The following is a 6,684-nucleotide window of genomic DNA, read 5'->3' as shown; positions in this document are numbered from 1 at the left end:
CAAGGACATTTAATATTATAAACAACATAGAAGACCCTTCTGTTATTGCCTTCTCTCCACTATGTTTGTACAGCAGGAAACTAATGTGCATTATTTTATCCCAAGTTAAAAAATACATTTTTGTCAGTGAAGACAGCCACAGCCAAGGTGGAAGGGCGTTCTGATATAGAAAGAACTAAAATTGCTGTGTCCAAGGCCTACTAGAAAACTCTGTGGGCCACAGAGTCATTAAAAAGGCATAAGGGACTTTTGCTCCATTTATATGTTTCTCTTGTTCTTTGCATTTTTTCTGGTATTCACCTTCACTCCGTCCTCTTTACCATAATCTTTAACTAAAAATGTACAAGAGTCCTATAAATATATACAGACGCTAACACCTTCCCTTTTGGTCCTGTATCTTTTTCCCTCAGAGAAACAGTGGAAGTCCATTTTGGTCTTGCCTCTCCCGCTTGGTTCCATGGGGAATGCATGCTGTAGAATCTCTTGGCCATGCACCTGAATGCTCTGCCACTGGCTATTAAACTAGGCTGAAGAAGTGTATTCTGAGCAGTGGAAAAATACAGAATATTTCACAATGAAACACTTTGACCCGAAGTATAATAACACAATGCTTACATTTCTAGTAGGTCTCCTTACAAGGGAAGCATTTGGCTAACACTTTGTTTTCTTCCCCCAAGGAGCAGACTGTACTGAAGTTGAAAATGTTCAGTCGTTATGAAGGGATAACTCATGTATATGCACATTTTCCTCAAAGTAGGTAACATCATTAATTCAAATAATTTTTATTTAACTAAGTAAATAGGAGCAGGGGCGGCTCTAGACATTTCGCTGCCCCAAGCACGGCGGCATGCGGCAGGGGGCGCTCTGCCGGTCGCCGGTCCTGCGGCTCTGGCGGACCTCCCGCACGCATGCCGCCGAAGGCTGCCCGCCTGCCGCCCTCCCGGCGACCGGCAGAGCGCCCCCTGCAGCATGCCGCCCCAAGCACGCACTTGGCATGCTGGGGCCTGGAGCCATCCCTGAATAGGAGCAGACAGAATAATCTTTTACCGCTCCAGTAGAAAGAGATTGAATGTTCCAACAATCCCAGTGAGGAGAATTCCTGGGACATGAGTGGAGTCCAGAATACTGAATAGCAAACACGGGGCAGCAGCTCATTCTCAGTGAATCCCTATTGCATGTGTTCTCAACCTGGGGGAAGGGATTATGAAAATGTCCAGGACCCTCCCTTTCTTTATGGCTAGATGGGGAAAGGATCTCAAAATGTTTTTCTGTTGTGGCATGGGATCAAGGTACAGAAAAGTTCAGAACCATGGATCTATCCCATAATCAGCATATAAATTCTATACTGATCTTCTCCTACTCTTTACAGTAAAATCGCACAGAATCGACTAAATTAGATTTTAAACTCTGTGGAACAGGGACAGTGTCTACTTTTGTGTTTGTCTAGGACAATAGGGCCCTGTAATGGGGTGTACAAACTCCACACAATGGATAGGGAAGGGTTAATCAGCTGCGGTGAGCTCACTCAGCCCTGCCCCACTTCACCTGCAAGAGCTGTCAGATTTGGAGGGGGCAGTTAAAAAGGGAAAGACAGCTCTCTTGAGAGAAGACTGGGAGGGAAAACAGATTTCTTGCTCCCTGAAGGAAGGCTGGGCTAAGGGTAGGTCTCGGAGCCAACCAAAGACTGCTACATGCCAGTGCCTTCTTGAGGGCAGGTAGGCCTGTTGTAGGACTATTGTGTTTCTTTTTGACCTGAGGTATTGTGTTTTCTGTTCTGCCTGGGACCCGCTTATGGTCTGAATGGAACTACTGCAATCAATGCATCTCCCCTGAAGGGAAGGACCACTCCCAATAAACCTCTGTTGGTTTGCCCCCTACCAGAGTCCATGCAGTGCAGTGATTTGTCACAAGCCTTAAGGCAGCCCAATCTCAGGTCCTGACACAGGTCCAGGATTGGAACAGCAAGAGAGAAACATTAATTGAAAATGTAGGTTTGAATAAATCACTCTCCCCAAGTAGTTTTATTGCAAGGGTCTGGGTCTAATCCAGACTGGTGCCAGTTTAGCAACAGTCCCTAGCTGCATCCTGTCCCACGGAGTTTTAGAAGTAATAAATCAAGAAGACCAACATCTATATCTCCCCAGGATTGCCTTTGGTGGCTTCTTCTCAATACCATTATTTAAGGTTGTGAATCTATAAAGGCTTATCTGTAAGTAATTAGCACCCAGCAGGTAATGCCTTCCTCTTTGAACCCTGGCAGAGAATTAAAGTCAGCACAGTGGGACTTCCTCCTAGGAGCACCACTGAGATGGAACCATTGGGCTTTGGAATCTCCTCTAAGGATCAGATGGGATCATTGGGATGTTACTGTGATGCAAATAATAAATGGGACAGTAATGGTCCCAAACTACATTATCACGTTGGATGATTATTGTGAGTATTTTTTTTTCAGATGTAGGCTAGAGATCGACTTCAGTGGGATTTGCACATAAGGATCAAGTGCAGAATATGCAGCAGATTCCTAGCACGGATAAAAGCTCTATGGATCTGAAGTCAGAATGTGCCCTTAGCTATGAGAAATCAGTAACAGAATTGCATAAATGGCCTAAATTAACACATGATCAGCTATCTGTCCAAAAATTTCTGTGAAAATCTGAATCACAGTCTGCAAAGAATCCTAATGAGAGAGAGAAAAATGATAAGCAATTGCATTGTGTCATACTTCTATTTTTATATAAAGAACTCTGTGAACCAGTTCAGGCTGGTTTGGAGGGGGCAGTTAAAAAGAGAGAGCTGGCTCTTGAGAGAAGAGTGGGAGGCTCCCTGAAGGAAGGCCGGGCTACATGGGAAATCTGTACTGATTTAACTAAGTTCATTTTAAAACTTAGAACTTGTCTACATGAGGAAGTTACACCAATTTAACTTGAGATGTGATTTCTAAAGTGGTGCAAAAAACTGTGTGGACGCATTTATTTCCATTTAAGAGTGGCTTATTTGGGTGTAGCTCTTTTTTGTTTGTTTTTTTTTTGTTTTGTTTTATTTTTAACCTTTTGTTAGATTTGAAACCTAAAAAATAAACAAATACATATATAATAATAAAAACAGGAAATTTGAAAATTACACTCTGGTTAAATAAAACAGAACTGCATTCCTAAATGTGTTTTCTGTTGCATTTAAGGTCATCCCATTTCCCCTACAAGTTGATGCACTGAAAAATGGTTAAGTGGTTTTCTACTTCTTTTATTCTCTTTAATTTGAAGTTTAACTGCTGCCAGATTGGATGACCATGCCACTGAATCTGTTCAGTTATTTTTATCAAACAAACCACGAGTGCTCTGAAGCAGGTAAAGATCAGAAACAGCAGGTGGGGTAATTCTGTTTTTTGTCTAGAGAGAAAAAGACAGGGGTAGTGGCCAAGATTTCAAAAGTGACTCATGATTTTTGGGTGCCTCCATTTTGGAGTTTTTGACTAGACACCTTAACAATGCTTGATTTGTGAAAGAGTGGGTGTTCAGCATATGCAGCAAAGCACTCTGGGAAAATTTTCAGAACAGAAATTGGGAAGAAAGAGGACTGGCCAAAGCAGTTACATAAACATGGATAGAGGCTCCTGTCATCTTTCAAAAAAGCATGCTGAACTGGCTACAACCTAAGATACTGGCAGGACAAAACACCTTTAACTGATCAAGTGACAAAGTGAGTTTTAGCCATATGCTGTGCAGTTACAAGCCATATTTAGAGTCAGCTGTCACAGTAAGTGCTTACAAACATAGTTATAAAAGTTGTAGTGTAGAAAGGCCATAAGTCATTCTTATGAAGCATTTCTTTTATAGTAAAGTAATTGATTTTGAACAAATGCAGTGTTTTGGGGAATCCTGTGGAAAAATGCCATTGCATTTTGTTGTCTATAATGAGAACAAGTTAACAAAGAGTAAATGGTATTTAATAGCCAGGGAATGCATTTGTGCCTCCTCAGTTGTTACATTTTAGTTATGTGCAATGTATTATAAATAACTCTCCTTTTAATATTACTGTCTGGTATGTGACTCACTTCAGAGATTCGTGTGCTTATCAGCCTTCAAATGCTCTCCAGTTTAGCCCTCCAGTCAATGGCAAACTGTCTCACAGGAATCAATGCTACTAACAACAAATGTTAATTTTCCTCTTGTCTTGCAAAGGTTACTCCACCCACAGTGAAAGGAAGAACAGCTGGTGGACTAAGGCCTTGGCTACACTTGAGAGTTACAGTGCAATAAAGCCACCCACAGTGCTGTAACACTCCCCGTCCACACTGGTAAGGCACGTACAGCGCTGTATCTCTGTGGCTACAGCGGTGCTTGTACTCCACCTCCCCAAGAGGAATAAAGAGTATTGTGCTGCTGCTGCTGTGCTGCGGCGCCAGTGTGGCTACCCAATGCGCTCTTATTGGCCTCCAGAAGTATTCGGCAGTATCCCACAATGCCTGTTCTAGCCACTCTGCTCATCAGTTCGAACTCTGCTGCCCTGGCCTCAGGTGACCAACCGTCAGACCCATCCTTTATATTCCCCAGGAATTTTAAAAATCCCCTTGCTGTTTGCTCAGCCAGGTGTGGAGTGCAATCAGTGAATCTTTCCAGGTGACCATGCCTCCACGCGCCAAACGAGCCCCAGCATGGAGCAATGGCGAGTTGCTGGACCTCATCAGTGTTTGGGGGGAGGAAGCTGTCCAGTCCCAGCTGCACTCCAGCTGTAGGAATTACAATACCTTCGGGCAGCTATTAAGGGCCATGATGAAAACAGGCCATGACCGGGACGCACTGCAGTGCAGGATTAAAGTGAAGGAGCTGTGGAATGCCTACCACAAAGCCCGCGAGGCAAACCGCTGCTCCAATGCTGCCCCCACGACCTGCCATTTCTACAAAGAACTGGACGCGATACTTGGGGGTGACCCCACCTCCACTCCGAGCACCACCATGGACACTTCAGAGCAGGGGAAGGAGGAGGAGGAGGAAAGCGGGAGTGAGGGTGCTGGGGCGGGGGGAGACACCCCAGAATCCCTGGAGGCATGCAGCCAGGAGCTCTTCTCAAGCCAGGAGGAAGGTAGCCAGTCGCAGCGGCCGGTACTTGGTGGGGGACAAACAGAAGAGCAGGTTCTTGGTAAGCGGCTTTTATTTTCGGGAAGGAATTTTTTCGGGAGAAGAGGGTTAGGGCTGCATGCATGCATGCCTAGATGCAGAATAGCGCATTGATGTGGTCTATCACATCGCAGTAATCAGCCTCGGTAATCTCTTCAAAAGTCTCATCCAGAACATGGGCAATGCGCTTGCACAAGTTTATTGGGAGAGCCACCGTGGTCCTTGTCCCAGTCAGGCTAACGTGTCCGCGCCACTGTGCCGCGGGGGGACCATTGCTGCACACAGGCAAGCTGCATAGGGGCCAGGGCGGAAGCCGCATTGCAGTAGAAGACTGTCCCTTGCTTCCCAGGTCACCCTGAGCAGTGAGATATCTTCCAGGATAAACTCCTGTGGAAAATATTGGGACAGTGTTCAGTGTAGGTGCCCCCTGCAGCTCTTCCCAAGGCACAGAAACCCAGAGGACAGTACAGCCCTGAAACAATCAGTCCCCCTTACTCACCATTTTGGGGCTCCTGTGGGTTATGTGCGCTCTCTTTGGGATGGGAAAATTATGCTGTTGTGTAGACTCTGTGTGTGCCCTCCTTAAGTGCGGGGGAATCATTACTCTGTCTGGTATAAACAATGCTGCCTCTGTTAAGTGTTGCATTTTGCCTTTACAGATGCAACCTTGAGAACTCAGCTGTCAGTGTTATCACTGGCTGAGAGACTGCAAAAACTCCAGAAGAGACCACGAAAAAGCAAAGAAGACATGCTGGATGAAGTGATACATCAATATCTCTTACAGAGAATCAAAAAGCGCAGGAGTAGAGGGAGAGCGAAAGCAGGATCTGCAAGGAAAATGCAATGCACCGGAAGCAAAGCACGGAGCGGCTGATAAGCATCCTGGAGCGCCAAGCGAACTCTATCCAGGCGCTCGTAGCCATGCAGGTGGAGCATTACCATGCCCGCCTGCCCTGCAGCCCTTGTCCCAAAACTCTTTCCCTTTTGCCACTATGTCACCTCCAACCCACTTTCCCCAACATCCGGGTACTTACCGCTACCAGCTGCCTCCAACACCTGTATCTTCACCAACGAGCGCTGAGAACTACGACCCTTACCCTCTGCACTTAACCCCCATCGCATGCAGTATAGCCATCCTGAAGCGCAGCACTCATTGCACAGCACTCCAGACAGGACATACGCAAATCTGTGATTGTACCGTTTCCCACCCCACCCCCTTGCCCTTTCTGATTCCCAAACAGTTGTGTCTCTTTCAATAAATGAATTTTCTTTTCAATAAATGAATTTTTTGGCTTTGAAAACATTCTTTATTATTGCATAAAGTAAAAGATACCCTACCCCAGGAAAGAAACAGGCACTGCAAATCAGCTTAGCATACACAGATTCCTACCAACATTGTAACCACTGCACTTCACTCCCGTGCAGGGAACTAGACATTACTGCTGGTTTTCAGCCTCAAATTGCTCCCTCAAGGCATCCCTAATCCTTGCAGCCCAGTGCTGGGCCCCTCTAATAGCCCTGCTCTCTGGCTGTGCAAATTCAGCCTCCAGGTGTTGAACATCGGAGGTCC

General features: G+C 45.6%; 1 long non-coding RNA gene across 1 annotated transcript; it reads left to right on the top strand.

The window, feature by feature from the left end:
* Positions 1 to 676: 676 nt before the first annotated feature.
* Positions 677 to 4,526, top strand: LOC120369099. Its single transcript, XR_005582927.1, has 4 exons — positions 677 to 753; positions 2,261 to 2,433; positions 3,179 to 3,344; positions 4,179 to 4,526. It is a non-coding gene; the product is annotated as an uncharacterized LOC120369099 (long non-coding RNA).
* Positions 4,527 to 6,684: the final 2,158 nt, after the last annotated feature.

The sequence above is a fragment of the Mauremys reevesii genome, linkage group 7, assembly GCF_016161935.1.
Source record: "Mauremys reevesii isolate NIE-2019 linkage group 7, ASM1616193v1, whole genome shotgun sequence".
Classification (NCBI taxonomy): Eukaryota; Metazoa; Chordata; order Testudines; family Geoemydidae; genus Mauremys; species Mauremys reevesii.
Note: the sequence above shows the minus strand (reverse complement) of the source record. Positions and strands in the feature narration are given on the sequence as shown.